Source organism: Prionailurus viverrinus, chromosome B4 (genome assembly GCF_022837055.1).
Source record: "Prionailurus viverrinus isolate Anna chromosome B4, UM_Priviv_1.0, whole genome shotgun sequence".
NCBI lineage: Eukaryota > Metazoa > Chordata > Mammalia > Carnivora > Felidae > Prionailurus > Prionailurus viverrinus.
The window spans coordinates 70,154,937-70,180,633 of record NC_062567.1 but is presented as its reverse complement, the minus strand read 5'-3'; the positions used below and the strand labels follow the sequence as shown (position 1 = coordinate 70,180,633).

Below are 25,697 nucleotides of genomic sequence, written 5' to 3'. Positions count from 1 at the left end.
TAAGATAGTTCCTGTATCCCCTGCTGTATTATCATTACTGGGTATGATTAATCCTCTTGATGTTAATTAGAATTAAATTTCCAAAATTCTCAATCTATCATCACCTATCAGTTTATAATAAGATTCCCAGGTAAGCTTTTTAAATGGGGAAACAATTGGTCAAACCCCTGCCAAATACAATGCTGCAGCTAACAAACTTGCTACTGTACTTCACAAATAAGGTGAACTGATTAATACAGTAACTTAAATTTACTACAGAAAAGTTCTAGATGTGATTATTTTATGGATCACCCCTTTTACCATTCCTGATCCAAGCAGATACTAAGTTCATTAGTAGACATTTTCAAAGTCCTATAGCTACCTACCCTTTGTTTTTTAGTTACAGACAGCTGAGATGAGAAAGGGGATTATCAATGAAGATATAGGATGATCTCAGAAGTATTATTTTGAGTACCAAAACTTAACTTTCAAGGTGGGATAAATGGAAACTATAATTTTACAAATATGAAACACGGAAAATCATCACCATTCCTTATTTTCCCCTTTCAGTCTTATAAGGCACAGTAATTCACATCTTTGAGCCTGAAAAGGAATTAAAATGTCCCTTCCCTTTCCTTCTAAGTTCCCCATATAAGCTCAATTTGAACAAGAACTCGTTCCTAGCTGGCAGTTTGATAACTAATGGATCCAACACTTTTCTGCTGGAGATACAGCCGACTAAAGCAGAGACGTGTGTGCAGATACAACCCTTGGGCATTGAGAAGAGTATGCAGCTGCATACATTTCATCCTGACCCTGGGGATGTCCGCGGCAGATAGATTTACAGTCTAAAAACATAAAACAAAAGGATGATTAAAAAGAAGCAGTCTCTCTCCAGGATAGACCCACAATGGACTTAAATAGGTAAATAAATCAAGCCTATTCTTTTTGAATTTTTAATGCAGATATCATAAAAAGAAGAGTATATATAAATTTAGACACAAACAGCTGCTCAAAAATTATGTGACATATTTTCTGCAAATGAAGGATTATCTACACTCAGGTAATAGTATTGATAGAGGTATTTTAGAGAGTATAGTCTTTCAGAATTGATTGAACTCGTTGTGGAATGGTTAAACACAAACTCAAATATCTTCATTAAATAATTTTTATCTAACTATAATCAAAATAACAATAAAGATGTAGAATTTTTAAAGTTTATTTTGAGAGAGAAAGAGAGAGAGAGAGCACAAGCAGGGGAAAGGCAGAGAGAGACAGAGAGAGAGAATCCAAGCAGGCTCGGCACAGAGCTCGATCCCGCAAGTGACCTTGAGATTCCATGGGGCTCGATTCCATGAATTCTGAGATCATGACCTCAGCTGAAATCAAGAGTTGGATGCTCAACTAACTGAGCCACCCAGGCACCCCACAAAGAATTTTAAGATCAAAATCTTCCATTAATATGTTTAAGATACTCTTTATAAATCTGTTGTAACTGAACACAGATTTGAAATTTGGGCTTTTTTTTTTTTTTTTTTTTTTTATACCCAAACTGTGGTGCAAGCTAGGAGTGCCTGACAACAACACAAGCACTATATACTCATAATAAATGGTGTATTCTATACTTAAAACCTTTTATAACTCAAATTTTCTTAAAATGTTAAAAATATGACCTCTGTCTGGTCCCTTGACACATTCCTCCAGATTCTTTATATAATTTCAATCCCCAAAAATCTGTGCTTTAGGCAAGTTGTTATGATTTTTGAAATTTTTATTTTCCTGGCTTGAGGGCCAGTACTTGTTCTCACTGTTATGATTAAATATTTCCAACTAAAACTCAACCTCTCTTAGTTCAACCAAGGTTTTGGCACCCAGTTTTGATCTCTTGTCTCTCACAATAAACAAGCACAAAGTCTTTTGGCTTTTCAAAGAGTTATATACTTCTAAAAAGTAAAAAGTAATAACAGATAAGAGAAAGCTGCTAAAATACAGTTACATTTCAAAGTCTAAGTTTTCTAATTTAATTCTCTATCATGACTTAGAGCTTATACACTAACAGATATTTTGTGTTCACTCATTAAACTATAAATGCTAGACTGCACATTTCACTCTCTTTCTTCTCAAACTCAATGATATCACTTTGAATAGTTAATATATGAATCAAACCAGTATTTACTACATTTCTATGGTAATCTGCCTAGCACACTACATATTTTGTTTAAGTTTATTTATTTACTTATTTTGAGAGACAGAGAGAGAGCACATGAGCTGAGGAAGGCCAGAGAGAGAGACAGAGTGAGAGAGAAAGAGAGGGAGAGAGAATCTCAAGCAGTCTCCACACTCAGTGCAGAGTGCCATGCAGGGCTTGAACTTACGAACCGTGAGATCATGCCCTGAGCAGAAATCAAGAGGGGGACACTTAAGCAACTGCGCCACCCAGGTGCCCATACACTACATATTTAACTCAAGACTGGTAAAATATTGAAATCCAGATAGGAAAAGATTCAACTGGGATGAGTTTTATCTTCTTTTTCTTCAACTTGGCATTAATTTATTTTATAGTAGATTCTATATCACAGGTTACAGACTCAGAGGAAGGCAAATATGAAAAGTTGGCATGTAATACAGAAATTGTTTTAAATGGCACTGTTAATTAAAAGCCTTAATAAGTGTGACCAATCCCAATACAAGCCTTAATAAGTGTGACCAATCCCAATACAATGCAGGGGGGAGTGTTAAGAGTCCATTTAATATAGCATCAAATAAGAACACCTAGGTGGCTCAGTCAGTTGAGTGTCCATCTCTTGATTTCATCTCAGGTTGTATTCCCAGGGTTGTGGGATTGAGCTGCGCCTTGAGCTCCATGCTAAGTGTGAATTCTGGTTAAAATTCTCTCTCTCTTTGTTTCTCCCCATTCTCTGCCCCTCTCTCCTGTTCCTGCCCTCTCTCTCTTAAAAAACAAAAACAACAACAAAAAACCCCGCATCAAATAATATGCATGGCTTTATCATGAATGTGGGAAAATTTAACCTCTTGCAATATTTGACAGATTAAGTACATTAAAAAAATAAATTAGGTTTACAACATTTGAGTATAATCACCACTAAGATTGATTTATTAGACATACAATGATTTTCTTTTCAAAACTCCATGGAAATTATAAAACTGATATGTATCAATTCACACAGAAAATTATAGTAAATTTAAGATTAAATATTATATATGGCGCATTCTTTAACCATAAAGCAATTCAAAGAAAGTTTTTTCTAAGAAGGAAATTAACCTCTTGGAAAATTAAAAATAACTTTCATGACGTAAAATTCCAAACCTATATGCAATTATCTTCATGATCCTCTTCTAGATTATTTTAAAGCAATTCTCAGATATCATATAATTTCATCTGTACATATTTTGGTAGAGTTCTTGGAGATTAAAATCAACATTAATAACAACAATCAAGAAAAACTCGATTACTCTTGGATGAAGGAAAAAAATCAAATGGATATGATTAGGAACACTTCTATGTAACAATTTTTTGAAATGGTTTTAGTTAAAGATGACAGTTCAAGGACCCATAGTCATCTCTTCCCTTAAATATAATTGCAATGACCTCTAAAGAATAAAAATAGAGGAATACAGCATTATTTGTAAGTTAATAACTTTTAGAATTTCTGGTCCCTTAAAAGCAACTTCAAGGATCCACAAGACTAACTTGCAAAACATATGAGAGAGTAATGTGATCTAGTGGAAAGTGGATGAGATCCTAGGCCAGAACACATAAAAGGCAAGTACAGTTTGGATTTCCTTCAACCACTAAGGGATTAATAGAAAGTGAAGGTGTGTCTGACAATGGGATCTAGAGACTGTCAATTATTTATTTTTAAAAAAAATTTTTTTTTTCAACATTTATTTATTTTTGGGACAGAGAGAGACAGAGCATGAACGGGGGAGGGGCAGAGAGAGAGGGAGATACAGAATGGGAAACAGGCTCCAGGCTCCGAGCCATCAGCCCAGAGCCCGACGCGGGGCTCGAACTCACGGACCGCGAGATCGTGACCTGGCTGAGGTCGGACGCTTAACCGACTGCGCCACCCAGGCGCCCCGAGACTGTCAATTATTTAAAAAGAACTTACAGAAAGGTGGGTTGAACTCAGTGGTTGTTCAGGGAGGCAAAGTCATTTATAAACTTCACCTTTGAGGTTCTTTGTCAAAATAAACCCGAAGACCCCAGGAGTGTGGGGCACCTATGAAAAGTACCAGCATGGACAGACTGTCATTAAGTATCAACAGGTATTGGATCTCTACTGATGTGCTCTATAAATACACCAGGCACAAAATCAAGTGTGGTGGCTTTGGAAACCATAAAGATAATGAAATTTCTTTGCCCAGGATTATTCTCCCAAAAAGGGGGCATGAAAGAGTAGATATGACAATGTAGAAGATAACCTGGGTAATGTAGAAGGCAAGCCTGAGAAACTGTTCCACATGGAAAAGAAAAGAACTAATGAAACTCATGGATAAAAATGAGATATTTACGATAAACAGGAGACCAAACATAGATCAAAAAAACCCAAACAAACACCTGGTGGTCCTCCAAGAAAGATAGAGTAAAGCGAACAGAAGTGATAATCACTGTCATCATAAAAGAATTTCTTTAGCTAAAATGTGTAATATGTACATCAAAAAGCTCCCTGGAGCTGGGATATGAGGGCACATGGTTCACCAGGCAAAATTAATGAAAAGGGAAAAACAATTAGACATAACCCGATAAAAGATTTAAGTTTCAAAGATAAAGATTACTAGGAGTATTCAGAATCACTGCCATTACCCAAAAGTTAGTAGAACAGTCAACTAGACTTTGGCTTCTCTTCAAAATTAATTGTAGAAGATAATAAGCAAATATTAGAGTTCTGAGGAGGAAAGTTATTTCACAAGAAATCCCTACCCAATCATGTTGTTCAACTAAGACAACAGAAATTCATTTTCATATATATAAAGACTCAGAATAAAGCAATATAGCTCTTTAGGAAAAAACACACACCCACACACACACAAATAAGTACAAGTGACCCCTGAGCAACAGAGGGGTTAAAGGCACCAATTCCCACACAGTCTAAATCTGCATTATAACTTCTGACTTCCCTCAAACTTAATTACTATAGCCCACTGACCAGAAGCCTCCCCGGTAACGTAAACAGTAAGTTGACACACATTTTGTATTTATGTTACATATTGTATTCCTATAATAACATAAGCTAGAGAAAATAATAAGGAAGAGGAAATACATATATAATACTGTATTGTACAAAAGATCCACATATAAGTGGACCTGTGCAGCTCAAATCAAGTTGTCCAAGGGTTAACTACACTCTAATGGATAGATGAATCAAAATTAACAAATGGTTAAAAAAACAATAGAGATGAATGATAACCTACACAGAAACTATTTAAGATATTAGTATCATTCATAACTATTATATTTCAAAAGAGAATTCAAATGCCATTGGTAATTATGAAAGGAGAACCTAAAAAATGTAAAACTTTTAAAATAATTTGAAAAAAATATGCCTGATACAAAGTTTAAGAACTTGAAAAGAGAAAGAAGCAGTGATAGAAAACATAATACTGTTTATACAGAATAAATTTATACAGAATAAGTGAAAAAATGGATTTATTTTCATAGTTAAAATTAAGGAAAATATGTTCTTTGCTGTGTTTCTCTTTTTTTTTCAAGTGTTTAACAGCATAATTAAAATCAGACTAATTACTGGGGCACCTGGGTGGCTCAGTCGGTTAAGGGTCTAACTCTTGGTTTCAGCTCAGGTCATGATCTCAAGGTTTGTGAAACCGAGCCTGCATCAGGCTCTGCATGGATGGCACAGAGTCTGCTTGGGATTCTCTCTCTTCCTCTCTCTGCTCCTCCCTCACTTGTGCTCGCTCTCTCTCTCAAAATAAATAAATAAACTTAAAAAAAAAAACTGTTAGCAATCCAAATATTCATTAATGGTAGTATAAATAAAAACACTGTGGCACATTCATGCAGTGAAATATTATATGGCAATGAAAATTAGTAAGCTAACATGGATGGATTCAAATGGCCATCAATAAACTGTTAAGTAAAAAAAATAATTTCCAAAGATTATATAATTCCACTTATACAAAGAGCATAAACAAGCACAAAATTTTTTAATATAATTTTTAGCAATAGACAAGTGGGTGCTAACACCACAAAGAAAAGCCATGTAACAATTATCACTTAGAAAAGAAGCGAGGGTTTACCCCTTAAGAGAGAAATGCAATCAAGAAACACAAGCAACTTCAAAGGTATTAGTAGAGGTTTTGTTGTTGTTCTTATTTTGGTGTAGATAAACCTGTATATATTAAGCTTGTGTTTATATTTCACAATTTAAAAAAAATTTTTTAATCAGAAAAAAAGTACAGTTATTTCAAACTTTCAAATAAAACAAGTATTCCCATTGCTATATAAAATGTTTCCAGTTATCGAAAAAGATTAGAAGCTCTCCGAAAACTGTAATCTAGCAAAATTTGAGAAACGTCATAAAAACTGCAGTTAAAAAAAGATTACATATATAAATACTGGAAAAAATAATCTATTAATATATATGAAACACACCCAAGAAAAGATTTTATTATAGAAATCCAGCAATAGTTCAGTATTAAAATTTTTTTTAATGTCAAGCTCACTTATAGATCAAAGGAAAAAAATGGTATTATCTAAACAAAGGATGCCAAAGGTTATTTTGCTTCATTTAAAAAATAATTAATGAAGAATTCTAGAATACTGCTACTTTTGGATCTCTCATATGGCCTTTCATTGTGACATTCATAGCAAAGAATTTCCAATCTACCTCCTTTATCAATACAAGCTTCCTCAGAATATCATACCTCAACCCGATGCAGGTACTTGCTTCTGTAGAAGAGTACCCTTCAAAAGAGTACCATACAAAATACTCCAATAGGGAAAGATATTTCACTTAGGAATCCACACTGTCTTCTCACTCCCATTATCAGGCAGTCCAGATGTTACTCATTTGATGTGAGACAATGTGGAGGGGCTAAGAGTGGAATCCTCATTCATTGATTAGCTTTTGACCAGTGGAACCTTAACTATATGTACTAATAACGTCTATGTATGCCCAGGTTAAGGGGATTTAAAGATAATATTATCTAATTTTAGTTAAACTATCTCTCACAAAAAAGTTTAAATTTCTTCAAAGAAGTCAGTTTGAATAATGCAAGCAAAATAAAACAAGAAAAGGCAAAACTGACACTTCTAACATGAGCTCATCATCAACAATACTATGAAGTAGAAACAACAGCAATGCGATCCAATATAAAAGAAGTAGGCCAAAAGATTTCTAAAATTATATTAAAAACAAATACCCTAACTATGGATTTTCATGCCCTAACAATGATGATGAACCTTGCCCTACGTTACTATTACAGTTTTATGTTACTGACGGTTTCCAAGATGTTTAAAACTAAGTATCCAGAATTTGAAGACAAACCTCTACATTTTTCTCAGTAGTATTTTCAAGTCACTGAAACTTAATCAAAACTGCTTAAAATTTAAAAATAAATTTTATTTCAAGCAAGTGTATTGATAAATATTTATAAGAGCCTTTCAACGGCCAAAATCGATATCACTGGGAAAACATATCTTTATTTTCTCATGACAAAGATGGCTAAATTAATACATGGAAAATATGGCAACAAAACAAATATTGTTGGAAAACGGTAAGAAAACACTACTGAGGAGTTGAAAAAACAAGGATTAGAGCAAATTATACTGTGTGGGAGGTTTTCTGTATAGCTGAATTCAAGTACAGATGTTTCTAACATATCTGAGCTTGTAAGTATTTACTGGAGTCTCTTCCAAAGATGAAATTTGCGAAGAACTACTTTGGGGTGAGTCATTAAAGGAAAGCTGTACCAAAGAGGATATATTCTCCAAAGCAAATGACTTTAGAAAAAAAAATTTTCAGGAAAACATGTTAATTCCACTTAAAGCCACAATGAAGAAGCAGCTGCTTTAACTGGGAAAGGGAAGTAGAAGTAGGGGGAGGAAACTGAGGAAGACGAATGAGAAAGTAGGCAAAGGGAAGGGAAAAAGGGAAGATTATAGACATGTAAAAATCATGTATTGCATCATCTACAAGCAGGGTAATGCAGCAAAGAAGCTGAAGTCAGAAGTGCCAAAAATGCTTCAGGATAATTTTAATGGGGTCAATTATACAAAAACAAGGTCTTTCAAATACAGAAAAATCTTCAAACATATTTCATAATGAGATGCGAAGTGATTAAGAAAAATATTTTGTACCAGAGAGGCTAACTGGGTATCTAAATGAAGAGTACTTAAGTGTTGCCAATCTTGAGTGTTACACACTTCACTTTTTAAAATGTCTCAAATTTGCTGACTTTTCTCATGATAGCATTAGGTGATGGGCAGTTATCTTATATCTAACCAATAATTCAAAAAACAAAACAAAAAGACATCCAATCAACCCTTTAAAGTAAAAGTAAAATTTTAATATGAATAGAATAATTACTTTAAAAAAGAGACTCATGCTACGGAGAGAGCATTTTCTTAAAAAGGATGTTTTTAAAACAATTTTCCTTCTGTGACATGATCTTGTTGAAAATATTGTGCATGTACCATATATTAAAACTTTCATATCTACACTGCAGTAGGAAAAAGAATTTTCCAAAACTATTAAAAAACATCCACCAAACTCTGTGGGATTTGAACCCTTTAATATAACTTTTATATTGACATAATTCCATATTAAGTCACAAGAATACTACAAAGAACTCCTGTGTCCTCAATCCAGATATACAAATTTAGATGTTGCTTGTTTGTTTTATCGTATTCTCATTTTCTCAATCTGCCCTTCTCTCCCTGTCCACACATGCACATACCCACACCACTCCCAACCCCCCAATGCTTTTCCTGAACCACTTAAAATTAAGTTATCGCTCCTTGTTTGTAACAAGCTTGACATTTTTCAAGAATACAGGGCAATTACTTGTAGAATGTCCCTCAGTTTAGGTTTGTCTGGTATTTCTTTATAATTAAATTAGAGAAAGCTCTTTTGGCAGGAATACCACAGAAATGAATGCATATCCTAGTGCATATTATCAGAAGGTGTATCATGTCCCATTGATGGTGTTGTTAAGTTTGATTAGTTTGTAAGCTTGGAATTACTAGGTTACATCACTAGGAAGTTACTCTTTTCCTTTTGGAAATTATTAAGTAACTTACAGGAGAACACTCTGAAGCTATGTAAATAACCTATTCCTTACCAAACTTTCACCCACTAGTTTTAGCATCCATTGAGGATTCTTGACTGAATCAAGTATTACTGTAATGGTGATTTTTCTTAACTTCATTATTTCTTCCACTTTTATTAGTTGGCATTTATTCTACTGTAAGTGAGCTCTTTCCATCTTCTTTCACTTATTAATTTATTTACTCTATCATGGAATATTTCATAAACATTATATTCCTACCATTATTTATTCTCATACTCAAAGTGTCCCAGATTTGAGCAGTGGGAGCCCTTTCAAGTCAACTCCTCTATCTTTTGATATGTACCAATCATTTCTTGAGCAGTTTCTTGCTTTACAAGCATAAGATTATCAGGCTTTCTTTGTATTTTCCCTACTTCTACCCAAGCATCACTCTTTTCTCCGAGGAACATTCCTTCCTTTTAATGAGGAACAGTATTTAGAAACCAGTTATCTGGATACTAGGTTATGTTCAGTGCTTACAGTGGTCTCTTTCTTCCAGTCCCTTTTAATATATTTGTTAAATATATTTATAAAACATATATTTATTAAATTAATATATATGCATGCATATGTGTATAAATCCATTTCTGTATCAAAGAATGAGATCATACTTACACCTCTACTGCCAATTTAACACCACAGCTCTCCCCTTTCATATTTTTAACTTTCTTCTCTGATAATGAGAAATCTGGCTAATGTTTTCCCAATAAAATTGCACATTTGCTCAATCCTATAGTAAACAATCCTAGAATTCACAATAATTTTTACAGTTCCTTTTGACTTCAGATCAATATCATCTGAAACAGAGGTTCACTTGCTTCTGTTTATATTCCGTTTTAGATTTATTCTTCCACATTCTTGATTTTATTAATTTTTAACATTTATTATTTACTCATTTTTATTAACTATCAATGTATTTTCAGTATGAAAACTAAATTTGTGAGTTATGGCTAAAACAGTAAATAATTTATGTGATGCATTTTCTTTGTTCTTTTGTTTTTAAATTGCTTTTGGCACTTAGGAAGGCCTTGTATTTTTGTTCCACTGGTTACCTTTGTACTTACACATTTACAATGCCTTAATCTCATTTTCTTATTATTCTATTTCCTAGTATAGGTCAACTTTCAGTAGTATTTTCTCATTTCCAACTACTGCTTTTGTAACAATCAATAAGCTTTTTCTACTTTTCTGTTTACCTCTTCCTTTAAAGTTTCATTATTTCTACTTGGTAAGATATGTAAGATTTACAGATTATTCTTTCACCTTTGTTGTCACCTATGTTTTACTATTAGATCTCCAATTACAATATATTTTAAATAACCATGGATTCTTCTGAAAATGCTTTCCTAGTCAACTTAGTTGGATAAAGCTCATACCCTACTAGCTTCCTCAAGAAGGTTTCATGTATATAATATTCTCTGAGTTATACATGTTTAAACTTTCTTTGTATTCTTCATATTTAAAAAACAGCTTGGCTTTTTTGGAGTGCCTAGGTGGCTCAGTCAGTTAAGCCTCTGACTTCAGCTCACGTCATGATCTCACTGCTTGTGAGTTCGAGCCCCGCGTAGGGCTCTGTGCTAACAGCTCAGATCCTGGAGCCTGCTTTGGATTCTGTGTGTTTGTGTGTGTGTGTGTGTGTGTAGTGTGTGTCTCTCTCTACCCTTCCCCGCTCGCTCTCTCGCTCTCTGTCTCTCAAAAAAATGAATAAACGTTAAAAAAATAATAGTAAAAAAAAAAACGGCTTGGCTTTTTTTTTTTTTAGTTTCCACAAAATATACTTAATAAGCGTATTATATAAAATCAAACATTTAACATTTTCGACATTTTATCAATTAAAACTCACTGATAAGTAACTGGGACTTCTTTGTATTTTGGAAGATTACCTAAAATAAATACATTCATATTTACAACACATCTAAATATAACTGAAGAGCTACTTCAACTAATGTTGAAATTCACAGAACTCTAGAGATTTATAGGCTAAAACTGCCATAAATGTGTCTGTAATCAAGTGTACTGCACGAATTATGAACTTCTTAATAACTACTGAAAAGGAAAAAATTTGGAGGGAAATGTTAGGTTTTAAAGTTCTGTGACAAACTCTTAGAAGTAAAAAAAATTGTTACATTAATTAATGACCAAGACTTCTTAATGAATCCCTGATGGTCATTTTTGGCAGCTCAATACAATCTGCTGGGATGGTAGTGTGTTACATATGCTGTCAGGAACCCTCCACTGTTTCAGAGCCCTGCTACTAAATGTTGTCAAAAGTAAGGAAATGATAACAACTTTGAGCGCTGTACATACCTTTCCGATACAAGAACACCTTGACTTTACAAAATTCTTGGTTGACTCTTTTCCTTGTTTCTTGACGACACTACTCCACTGGCACTTTGCTTTGTATGTTTCCATTAAGAAGTGTGTTCCAGTTTAATTCTCTTGCCTTACAGGTTGTTTTGTTTTCTTTACCTGGAGGCTCTCAAAATTGTTTGTCTTTAAACTCTAACACTTTACTATAAAGATATGACTCAAAATGGACTGCTTAATATCAACTTCTCTAGGTACTCTATGGTCCTTTCAACATGTAGATGCACATCTTTTATTTTTGGAAATTTCATATATTTTTAAAATTTTTTTAATGTTTATTTATTTTTGTGAGAGAAAGAGCATGAGTGGGGGAAGGGCAGAGAGAGAGGGAGACAGAGTCTAAAAAGCAGGCTTCAAGCTCTGAGCTGTCAGCACAGAGCCCAGCACGGGGCTTGAACTCACAAACCATCAGATCATGACCTGAGCTGAACTTAGGCACTTAACCGACTGAGCCACCCAGGCACCCCTGGAAATTCTTTTTATATTATAGTTTTAAATAATGTTTCCATTGTTTAGTTTCTCTAATTCAATTATACATATATGTTGAACCTCTTTTTGTCTCACTTCCATTACAACCATTTCTCTTTTACCTGTTTTACTTCTTTAATTCATTTTTCCTCGTCTTGATTATTTTTCTGACTTTTTTCAATGTTCTTTATTAAGTCTTCAGTTGAGTTCATTCTCCTTCGGGCATCCTAGAATTTAGAATTCATTTCTAAGATGATTTTTATCTCTTCCTTCCATATCTTTCTTGGGTTCAACCAACTTTCTTCCCATTTCTTCCTAGGTTTCTTAGTGATTTTATGGGTTCTGGGGGTGGGGAAATCAATCTCTTTTGTTTCTTTGGTTTTAAATGTATGGTTCTAGTTGGTTTTCATATCTCTAAGTGTGCATTTGAGGGTATTTCAGCCACTTTGGAGAGCTATGTTATGGTTTTCTTCCACTGTGTGGTTGTTTTCTTTTTTGAAGTTGCAGGTGTTCATCTACTAAGATATTTTGATTCTTATGTTTTCTTCTTATAGTGGAGGCTTTCCATAGATTTATGAGGCTTTCACCTATTTCGACTTTGAGATGGTCCACAAGATTCCTATTTCAAGAGTCTCTCTTTTGTTAGAGTACCAAAGTATGGTTTCTTTAATGGATAACTTTTTCTAGTGGCTGTGTTGTAAGGAAAGTATTTGTGCATCTTCTAATTTGGAGGAAGAGGTTTCTATTTTATCTTGCAGGACCTTAAGTTCCCCCCCTTTTGCTTCTTTTTCCTTCCCTACCCAATCTCCAAATGGTGCTTTTTTCCCTTCTCTTTTATTCTCTTTTCCCCCAGAAAAAATGCTTTTCAGAGACTGCCACCTCAAATCACATACACTATTAAGCCCAAAGACTTATAGTCAGTGCTCTCTTTTGTACTTAAGGTGTGGTTTCCATGACAGTGATTTTAGAGCAATCCTCGTTTCCTCCAGTTTTTCAGAACTGCACTTTTTCTCCACAAATGCTTGTGTCAGAAGAAAGAAATCTCTCTGCTGGGATTTGGTATTTTATTTTTCCACTTGCAGGAAACTTGAAGTTTGTAGCATTCAGTCTTCCTGTCATGTTGAGGGCATAGATTTTGCACATTTTTTTTTAAGATTGTTTATTTAAAAAAATTTTTAATGTTTATTTATGTTTTGAGATAGAAAGAGACAGAATCCAAAGCAGGCCCCAGGCTCTGGGCTGTCAGCATAGAGCCTGACGTGAAGTTGGATGCTTAACCAACAGAGCCACCCACACGCCCCTAAGATTGTTTACTTTTAAGTAAGCTCTACATCCAATGTGGGGCTCAAACTGACACCCTCGACATCAAGAGTCGCATGCTCTACAGAGTAAGCCATCCAGGCACATCTGATTTTGTTGTTTTATTTGTTCTTCTTGTTGGTCTTTCATGATATTGGAGGATATATGGAGAGACTTGGATTTATCCTTACCTATCATTATCCTTACTTACCCAGAAATTGATTTGAGTCCTTTTATAAAAAAAGTAAAAATGTGAGTGTCCCAGAATTTGCAAGAAAAACTGATTTCAGGCAAGATGGAAAAATGTTAATTTAAGTTTCAACATAAAAATAGTGCATAACTGACATGGAATTTTTTTAAAAGGAGGATCATAATTTATTGATTCATTAAATGTATACAATGATGCATTTGTTCTATCTTCATCTACAGATAATTCTTCCACTATGGAAAAGTATCAGAATAAACAACATAAAAACAGACTTTTTAACCAATATATGACACACTTGCTTGTATATGACAAAGTATTTCTGGGATAAAATAAAAAGACTATAATAATGGTTACCTTCATATTTTAAACAGTGCTCATGATTACTTTTTTAATGAAAAGGCTAATTACAATTAACAAATTTATTAAAAGGTATAATATTAAAAAAGGAATGAAGATATGTATTAATGGAATAGAACAGAGAAAAGCATTGTCCAATATAAAAAAGGTAGCATTTCGTGAAAAGATTTTCAACATCACTTATCATCAGGGAAATACAAATCAAAACCACAATGAGATACCACCTCATACCTGTCAGAATGGCTAACATTAACAACATAGGAAACAACAGATATTTGTGAGGATGTGGAGAACAGGGAACCCTTTTACATTGCTGGTAGGAATGCAAACTGGTGCAGCCACTCTGGAAAACGGTATGGAGGTTCCTCAGAAAATTAAAAAGAGAACTACCCTATGACCCAGCAATTGCACTAGTAGATATTTATTGAAAGGATACAAAAGAGCTGATTAAAAGGGCACATGCACCCCAATGTTTATAGCAGTGCTATCAACAGTAGTCAAATTATGGAAAGAGCCCAAACATCCATTGATAACCAATGAATGGATAAAGAAGATATGTGTGTGTGTAACAGAATATCACTCAGCCATCAAAAGAATGAAGTGTTGCCATTTGCAACAACAAGGATGCAGCTAGAGTGTATGACACTAAATGAAACAAGTCAGTCAGAGAAAGACAAATACATTATGATTTCATTCATATATGAAATTTAAGAAACAAAACAGATGAACATAGGGGAAGTGAGAGAAAACAGAAAGGGAGGCAAATCATAAGAGACTCTTAAATATACAAAACAAACTGAGGGTTGCTGTGGAGTGGGTTAGGCAAGCGATGGGCACTTGTTATCATGAGCACTGGGGTGTTATATGTAAGTGATGAATTACTAAATTCTATCCCTGAAATCACTATTACACTGTATGTTAACTACCTAGAATTTAAATAAAAACTTAAAAAATAAATAATAAAATAAAAAATAAAAAAGGAAACAAATGGCATATTCGTTAATTCTAGGATAACTAATTCATTATTGGAAAACAATTAAAAATTTTTACCTCATACCTTACAGACCAAAATAATTTCCAGATGAGTTAGAGATTAAATGTAAACTTAAAAATTAAAGAAAATATAGAAGAATATATGTTAACATATTTAGAATATTAGAGTGGAGAAGGCAATGTCCAGCATTAGAGGAAGCACGCACAAATTAAGAGTAATGTTTACCTCAGGGGTGCCTGAGTGGCTCAGTCAGTTGGGTGTCCGACTTTGGCTCAGGTTATGATCTCGCAGTCCATGAGCCCCGTGTCAGGCTCTGTGCTGACAGCTCAGAGCCTGCAGCTGCTTTGGATTCTGTGTCATTCTCTCTTTCTGCCCCTCCCTCACTTGCCTGTGTGTGTGTGTGTGTGCACTCTCTCAAAAATGAACATAAGTTTAAAAAAGTGAAAAAGAAAAAGACTAATGTTTATCTCATGAAAATTTTAAAACTTCTAATAAGGCAAAAAGTAACACAATGCTAAATGATAGACAATAACCTGGAAAAATATTTCTCATATATGCATATATGTATACACACACATACGTTTAGATCTTAAAGTTCAAGTTATTATGAATAGTACCCATATTATAATTTTTTAAATGAGAAAATGATATATTTTTTTAAAAAGGAATATTTGATACAAGAAATGCAAATTGAAATGTGAAAGGAGTTTAAAAACTCTTAACACCCAATTTTGGCAAAGGTTTGGGTAAGCAGAAACTCATACACAGGGTAGAAATGTATACTGGTACAACCTTTCTGGAGGGGACTTTAGCAATATTCATTAAAAGCACTAAACACATGAGTATCATTTGATCTCAGAAATCTTTCCTCTAGCAAATTACCCTAAGGAAATAACTAAACATATAATTCAGAAATGTATTCAAAGATATATTCAAAGCTACTCATCACCATTTATAAGGATGAAGAACAATCTATCAGATAGGGAACTGGCACATTAAGTTTATGCACGAGAATTCTATGCAGTCCCTAAAAATGGTGTTGTAAAAGAATACTTAATAAAGTGAGAATATTTGAGATGTTATAATAAGAAATTAGAAAATGCAGTGGACCATATGATTTATTTAAAATATATGTTTCATAAATAAATATATGCAAATAAGTCTTAAAGAACATATAAGAAAATGTTGACAACAGTGTTAGAAGCAATTTTTTAAAAATATTTTTGATGTATTTGTAGTTACTGACTTGTCTACAGTAAATATGTTTTGCTTTTATGTTATCAAGGAAAAAATAGAGTATAGGTATAAAAGTTATTCATTCTGAGTCTAGAGTGAGGAGAAAACAAGTTAAGATGTTGATAATTTTGAAGTGATAGGAAAAGTTTAAAAAGAAATCATATATACCAATTTCCATTTTCTTAATAAATTAAAAGGATATGTAAAAAGAGTATAGAAGCCAGCAGTGCGATCTGTGGAATTTAAGCAAAATAATAAAATTTTAAAATGGCTTTTTTTTTTTTCAACGTTTATTTATTTATTTATTTTTGGGACAGAGAGAGACAGAGCATGAACGGGGGAGGGGCAGAGAGAGAGGGAGACACAGAATCCGAAACAGGCTCCAGGCTCCCAGCCATCAGCCCAGAGCCTGACGTGGGGCTCGAACTCACGGACCGCGAGATCGTGACCTGGCTGAAGTCGGACGCTTAACCGACTGCGCCACCCAGGCGCCCCTAAAATGGCTTTTTTATACAAAGAGAATGTGGTCATTTCTTGAGATGGTACCCAAGTAGTAGCAGTGTTATCCAGTGTAAGAGATTTTAGTTTAAGTTGGAAAGAAGATGATTTGGGGAGACAAGAAGTGGGAAGGGACAGAAAGAGGAACAGAAAGGATATGAAATGGATGAGAAGAAGGGAAAAGGAAAGAAGAAATGAACTGAAAAGTATGTAAGAGAGAGCGGAGTAAAGGAGTAGAAGGGAAGAAAAGAAAGACCAAGGAAGAAGAAAGCAGGGCAGAGTACTCTAAGACAAGGTCGAAGATATCAGAGAGTTTATTACAAATGGAATGAGTCATCTTGAGGCTGCAGTGGAGCGTGGCAGTTAGCTTGAAAGCAGTGCTTGCACGAGAACAGACTTGAAGTAGCTACACAGTGGGTAGAAATTATCCTTTACAGGGTGAAGGTTCTAGATGGAACTTTGATACTGGTACATAAATGAGGCACAAGATGTAATACAATATATACCTAAACTAAAACATACCATTTATAAATATCTGGATTTACTTCTGAATCATTAGAAAAGATAATATTTACCCCATTTCTTAAATAATTTAAGAACTCTTCCACGTTTTAAAACTCAGAATATAAAAATTCCAAGAAAAAAAGGACAGAAGTAGAATATTCCAAGAAAGTAAGTTTCCCTGCAATGGGAAAAAGATTGGAACTTGTGGTGAAAAGTCTCCCAGAAATTAAGAGAAAAGGGAGCATATACTATCATGCTAAATTATTCAAGATCAAAACAATATCTAAGTATGAAGAATATTATGAAATTCCTGTTCAGAATCAGTTCTACCACATAATATTTAAATTAATTTCATTACTGAATAACTGTACTTTGTTTTGTGACCTAAGACAGTGAAAACTGGCCAAATGAAGAAGAAAAATCTATTACCCTTAGGGAAACTGTGCCTGTTTAACCAATTAAAGTACACAGGAAAAATAACACACATCCATTATGATAACACAATCAGAACAAAGAGCATAACCTGGAGCTGCAACTGGTCCTGGAGATCTGGGACCTGACTTAAAAATCAGCTTTTTGAATCACTCAATCCAAGTTTACTATTTGTATGCTGAGCTATCTGTCTGAATTCTCATTAGTCTTATTGCTACATACTCAACTGTGCCTTTGTAAGTGTATTATTCCAAACTTTATTAGGAAATGAATAAAATACAGAGATAGAGCGGAGAGTTCTAGGTCATTTATGTAAGATAGTTTCCCCATATTTCCCAATAATTTAAAAAAAGTAATCAATAACCAAAAAAAAAAAAAAAGCATAGTAGTACCAATGGACCCACAGAAGTATCCTCGTGTGTGTGTGTGAGAAAGAGATAGAGAAAATCACTAGGTTAATCATAGGCTATATGATCAGCCAAATATCTCTAGAAATTAATATTCCTAGAAAATAAATTACCTTTGAGAGCTTATGTCATTTTATTGGTCTATCCATCCTTACGAAGTCTGTAAATCTTTAGTTGCTTTCCCCCAACTTTTAGATCTATAATTCACTGACGGCAAGCATTCCACTGTCTAAATAGTATACATTTTATTACATTTACTTCTTAACAAAAAACCAAAAACATTACATGTTAGGAATTCCTCCAGAATCTAAGCACCTAGCATGAATTCCTTCAATCACAACGTAGAAATCACCATGTAACTGTTTTGAATTTAGGAAATAGTTACCATTTCTTTTTTAAGAGAAAAAATAGATGGTAATTTTTTGTTGCACTGATTCAAAATATGCAACAGAAGTATGACCCACAAAGAATCAAGATACTACAATGTAAAACTTAGTCTAATGACTTGGAAGACTTCCAACAGATACCATGGTTTTAACAAAGTTCACAATGGAAACCTTATTTAATTAATACACATACGAATAAAATTATTAAGATTACAATGGAAACAAACAATTCTCTTCAAATTTATTGTTTTATTTAAAATGACCTATTAGACAATTTAACTTTCCCCTGAACAATTAATACTCTGTATAGTAACATGTGGTCTAGAAATTATATGTCAAAAAACTTTTGGACACTTTTGTCATAAGCCATGCTTCATTTTTTTAATCTACTGTTCCTGTTCTGGGAGAAGAAAGATGATACAACTTAGGTCAGAAAGAGGTCTTGTCTGAAAGCACAGTTTGGACATACGTAGAAGGAACAGTGTACCTGCTGGAGAATCCTGCCCACCTCTTCTATCCCAATACCATCTCCTTTGTGGCTTAAGGTACTTTTGCAGAACACTTAGCAGCTCTATAAAGCAGTGTGAAAATTACTGGCTTGAGAATAGAACACTTTAAGTTGATTATTGACATATATTATTATACAATGAATCAGAACAAATAAGAATTAAAGATGAATAAGCATGTAGTCCTGAAAAACAATAAACATACCTTAACCTTTCTACTTCTAAGAATTAAAATTCTGTTAGGCAGTAAAAAGCTACCGTAACAAAGTTCCTGATCTAATTCAGTAATTCTCAGTTCAGGGCAATACCATGCCAGAGACCGTCCAAAAAATTGTGGGGCCATTTTTGTTTGTCACATTTTTGTTTGGCAACATTATGAGTAATTAGGAGGCAGCAGTCAGGAATGCTAAAGGTACTATCAGGCATAGAGATTTGTACCATCTCAAATGCCAATAGTTTTTCCACTAAGAAATGCTGATCTTATTCACCTATAAAAGTAAACATTAAGAATTTCCAATAAATTGGGAAATTCCCAATGAGTATCTGACCTATGAATATGCTTTCCAAACAAAGGGATGGGAACTCAAGAGTCCAAAGGCTCTGCCTCCGATGGAAATAAAAGTCCTAGCATAACTGAATCAAACCATCTAGAAAATGACTATACATTCTTTTATGCAGAGTTTAACAAGATGCTCCTTCCTAGAAGTATCTGTTGCCTAATCCATCCAACAAAGCAAAGCAAACAAAAAAGAAAGAAAACAAAACACCCCATCAAGAATGAAGAAAGGAAGAGATATGTATGCTAACAACTGCAGAAAAGAACTTAAAATACTTTTTCCATTAAGAAGATCATTTGAAGGTGAAATTCTGTCACAAGTCATTAATAAGTAAGCACTGGAGGCCAGCCGAGGAGTTATTATGACATTTCCATCAAAACTTCACACTCATTTCCAAACAACTGATTGTAAGTAAAGTTACCGAATAAAACTCATCTATAAATTGACTGCTATTTTACAATGGCAAAGAACAACTATGTCTTTGACTTCAAAATGATTAGATTTTAATACATATAATTCTTGAGTTTGAAGGACAAACATATTAACTATATGTTATTGCAAATCTGTTTATCTTATTCAGGAGTATGTACTTTAAATTTACAAGCTGACATTTTGAATACATAGAAAATAGTATCAACTACTGATTACTTTGCCTCAAAGTGGTAAAAAGTAATTAAATCTAAATATCTTTACAAGTAGCTATGAACTGTGAAAAAAATTTATTGAAGAACTGTTAAATCATTAGAAAAAGACTGTACTCTGCTGAAAAATTGAGTACACACTGCCATATAGTCATATGAGTAAATCAATTCACAATTTCTCAAAATCAGAGTAGGGTTTGAAAAAAGAAACAACTAAAATACACATATGCAATATTTTACTATTATTATTCTACACATTAGACTTCTTTCAAATAAGATAATCAAAGGATATATTAAACTGGAAATTACAGATTATTATTTAATCAGAAAATATGTTAATTAACAGAAGTGCAATGAAAACACTTGAAGGTGGGTTGTTTTTTAAAGAAACTCAAGATCTGAAACGGGTATTCTGCGGCGCCTGGGTGGCTCAGTCAGCTGAACATCCCACTCTTGATTTCAGCTCAGCTCATGATCTCAATGGAGGTGGGAGCAAGCCCTGTGTCTGGCTCCATGCTGGGTGTGGAGCCTGCTTGGGATTTTCTCTCCCTCTTTCCCTCTGCCCCTCCCCAACTCGTGGGCATGCTCTCTCAATCTCCTTCTCTCTCAAAAAAAAAAAAAAAAAAAAAAAAGAATAAGAAAAAGAGAAAGAAATGAAATGGGTATTTTTACTTCTAGAAATGGCAGCATAGACCATTTAGAACCCATGTTCCCAATGAGAACCAGAAGAGCTGGAAAAATATGAATATTCATTTTTTTATGTTGCCCAATGGCATCAGAGAATGAGAAAGTAGTGAAGATTATTTGGACCAAGAGAGAAGACAGAAATCCAGAAAGGCGTATTTATTTTTTTATTATTTTTAAGTTTATTTTTATTTATCTTGAGAGAGATATAGAGAGTGAGCAGAAGAGGGGCAGAGAGAAAGAGGAAGACAGAATCCCAAGTGGGCTCCACACTGTCAGAACACAGCCTGACGCAGGGCTCAAACCCACATACCGTGAGATTATGACCTGAGCCAAAGTCAAGAATTGGACACTTAACTGACTGAGCCACCCAAGGCACCCTCAGAGAGGCATATTTAGCATTGAAGGTCACATTTGCTTTGTACAAATTTTGGAAAAGGCAGTTGAGATTAAGAAGTATATTTGACAACCTGGAGAGTCTTAAGAGAAGACAAACAAAACCACTGTCCTCAATTGTGACCCTGAAAATTTTCATTCTAGCAGTAAGGTAAACAAGTAACAAAGCCTTGCAGAGACTTTCCAGCTAATTTGGAGTTATTTCCGGAGCTCAGAAAATTTTAATTCATGAAATCGGATTAAAATTATCCTAGATTCCTAATTCCTGACTCCTGTCATAAGCAAACTATCCACAAATTTCTGGAGAAAAACAGTATAATTTCATGTCTCAAATTATGTCTGTAATTGGTTTTCAAGTACAATCCAGTATACAGTCAAGAGAAAACCAGAAAAATCAGGAGGCAACAGATACAAGAACCAATCAAAACAAAAGCCAGTAAAAACAGTCAATGGAGCTTCATATGTTGGGATTATTCAAACACAGATAGTGTTTTAAAAAATCCGTATTTGCGTATTACATATAAAAGTTTTGAAAACCAAAGAAAAAAGAAATTATTAAAGGCAGTCAGAAGAAAAATAAGACAGATTATCCTCAAAAGAGCAAGATAAGAAATACATTCAAATACTCACTAGAAACAACGGAAAACAGAAGTAATAGAATTACATTTTCACTGTGCTCTAATAAATACAAATTTAAAACTCAACATTCATAGAATAAATCATTCAAAAATTGAAAATATTATTTGATAACCTCTTTTTGCAAAGTATGTCTTATTCATTGCTCCAAAAGAAGTGTGCTGGTTGGCACATGATAGGGTATAAAGTTAACTAAGTTTAATTCTTTCAGTCAGTAATTTCTCCTGTCTGTATTGTTTCCACCAAAATTTATATTCTATTGCTACTCTGCAGAAACATTGAGGAAAAGCAGTAACATTCTGAACATACAATAAATATTCAATAAATGTTTGCTGAGTACACAAATCAGGTTTTAAATTTATTTCCTAGATTTGAAAATCTCCATTCTCTAGTTTTTCCTCAAATTCTTTGAGATCCATTCCAAACTCCCCTTATAACACTTTAGTTCTCCCTAAGTGAGACAATGTACCAACGCTGGGGCATCTAAATTTAACCTACCCACAAACAAAAGAACTACTGAGAAGTTCTGGTATTTTTATTCTCTGTTGAATATAAGTTGAATATAGAAAAAGCCATATTTCCATGGACAAAATACCTTTAGACAGTGTAATCTGCTGCCTAAGAATAAAATATACAATTAGAAACAAAGTACTGAATTTCTTTTGCTTTACACTTTATATGAGGCTGACCAGGTAATAATGATCCATTCCTAATTAAACAGTGATTATTTATATTATTACAACAGTTCACATTTTCTAGTGTGTTTTGAGCTTTGTCTCCTAGTATTGATATCCTTATCTTTACACTTTTAAAATCAAGATACAAAATGATAAAATTATATAGAATATTAGCTATAGAAGCATAACGACAATGTTCTGCTGCAACCCGGTTATAGGCATAATTCTTCTTTCTTACGATCACCCAGCTAGTGATCTAGTGGCTAGTAAATGTGGCTAGTACAAATGACCTACAGTAAAATAAAATATTTCTCAATTTTATGTTACCATTTCTTTGCTACCTTTTCAGCTCGAATATCCCCTTTAACAAAGAGTAAACATCTAGGGGAATGGGCTCATTGTTACCTTTGTACTCTACTGACTTTTTTAAAAGTTCTTTTCTTTTCTGGGTAGGTGTTACTATTTAACATGACAATGTATTATTTACATTTTATATACAGTTACTTAAGTTATAAGGGATCTAACTTAAAGAAAAAATATTAAGGAAATAAGAATGGAGGTGATAGAATAAAGCAGACACTAAATCTTCCACAGTAATAAAATCCTCAAATTTTCGCTGGGCACATGCCATCAGAATAAAGGACACTTGGGATGCCTGGGTGGCTCAGTCTGTTAAGCATCTGACTCTGGATCTCAGCTCTGGTCATGACCTTATGGTCATGAGTTGAAGTCCGGAGTCGGGCTCCACACTGACTGTGGAGCCTGCTTGGAATTCTCTCTCCCCCATTTATGCATAAGTGTGCACACTCTCTCAAAAAAATAAATAAATAAATGAACATTTTAAAAAAAGAATAAAGAATATGCTTCACAGGCTCCTCATTCCAGGTGTGGCCATATTCCTAAATTCTGGACAATTTAAGATCTAAATAAGGTTACCTAGGACAGTTTCCAGGAACATTCCTTAAACACAGCTGGCATTTACCTTCTCCACCTTTTCATTCCTTTCTTCTTCCTGCTGAACACTGATAATGATGGAAACTAAAGAAGCCATCTAGGTTTGTAAGGTGACCTTGGCAATGTAGGCTATGCATGGCAGAGTAATGAGATAAAACCAGCCTGGATCCCTGAGTACTGTTTAACAGAGCTACTATAGAGCCTTTTATCACAGACTTCCAGATTTTTAGGTGATGGCAAAATAGACTTCTATATTGGTTAAGGCACTGTTGTTTGAATCCAAGTCTAACCCTAACTGCAAAATATGGAACATGAAAGATATAAACAATGAACTAAGTCACCAGAAACTCCCAGGATGGATCACTGTCATTCCCTGGAATTCATCAAGTGATCCACTAGCTATTAGCAGTTTAACAGAGAAAAGCAGTTTTGTACACAGATGTCACAACTTTGTGAAAGATAAAATTATTTCCACGGAAATCCTATTGTGTTCCATGTTTTTAAATGTTGAACACATGTTACAATGACTAATATTTGGTTCATCTTGATTATATCCAGAGTTTAAAATTTGCTATTGGTCAAATCTGTAGTTTTTCATCATACCTGTTTATTTCAGGTATGTCACAAAATTAAATGGCTACCTGAAAAATACTTCCTTCAATGAAGTATAAAGATGTTGCTGAAAACAGTACCAAACCCCACCACACGGATTAAGATAATGAATGTCAGTAGGGAATGACTCTAATGATAGACAATATGAATACTATTGAGATAAATAAACCTTTAAGTGTGATGATTTCACACACATCAGAAAAGTGCAAAACATAAGGTACAATAATTTTTAAACATTATATCATGTTTGACTAACTATCCATATGCCCCTAGAGCCCACTGTGTGGTCAATAATGATACTTTAACAAATAGTGATATAAAGCTGCTGAAGCCTCAATCACTTTCAAACCAGTGACCTCTTTGTAAACTAAATTTCAACAGAGCAACTCTTCACCCCACAATCCTTTCCAGATGGAAACTGGCAGACTTTGTCCAAAAAACTGAGGAGAAACCAAGATTAAAGAGGCAGCCTTTGAAGTTATACTGCTCACCAGAGAAACATAATTTACTCAATTGACAGGTTTTTAAACTAAGCACATGATATTTGCTTCTTAACAAATATTATGATTAGAGAAAAGCCAGAAGAAACTATTGGCAAAAATCACCTTATCAAATGACATTATATAGTGGCATATAACATTAGTGACATATGATTTGGAAGAGCAACTATTATCCCACATGCATATCCGTAGATAATTTAGAGTTTAACAAAACCACTGATGCATGAAGTATGAATCAACTCAGTAAACAGAGAACTGTATATGAAAGAGAAATGCACAAATTTCAATTCTATTTGTTATGGAAAACCCAACCTGAAGAGTAAGATTTACTCAGTTTAGTAAGCTGAATGCAGTTTTAATTTAAGTAACATTATACTCATGTGCATCAAGAAGGCTACACATGAATTCAATTCCATAATCTGCTTTCTTCCATAAGATCAACTAGAAGCTAACAATATGCTTTTTAATTTTTTTTTTTTTTTTGGTGAGGGTCTATCTCTGAACTTTATTTTTTTTTATTTTATTTTTAATTTTTTAAAATGTACATCCAAATTAGTTAGCATATAGTGAACCAATGATTTCAGGAGTAGATTCCTTAATGCCACTTACCCATTTAGCCCATCCCACCTCCTACAACCCCTCCAGCAACCCTCAGTTTGTTCTCCATATTAATGAGTCTCTTCTGTTTTGTCCCCCTCCCTGTTTTTATATTATTTTTGTTTCCCTTCCTTATGTTCATCTGTTTTGTGTCTTAAAGCCCTCATATGAGTGAAGTCTTATGATTTTTGTCTTTCTCTAATTTCACTTAGCATAATACCCTCCAGTTCCATCCATGTAGCTGCAAAGATTTCATTCTTTTTGATTGGCAAGTAATACTCCATTGTATATATATACCACATTTTCTTTATCCATTCATCCATCGATGGACATTTGGGCTCTTTCCATACTTTGGTTATTGTTGATGGTGCTGCTCTAAACATGGGGGTGCAGGGGCGCCTGGGTGGCTCGATCGGTTGAACATGGGGGTGCATGTGCCCCTTCGAAACAGCACACCAGTGTCCCATGGATAAATGCCTAGTACTGCAAT

The 25,697-nt window shown here is 34.0% G+C and overlaps 1 protein-coding gene across 4 annotated transcripts in view; it reads right to left on the bottom strand.

Annotated features, from left to right (window-relative positions):
- Nucleotides 1–25,697, bottom strand: part of ARID2 (AT-rich interaction domain 2) — a 180,767-nt gene that overhangs the window by 90,414 nt on the left and 64,656 nt on the right. The gene's annotated exons all lie outside the window — the stretch shown is intronic.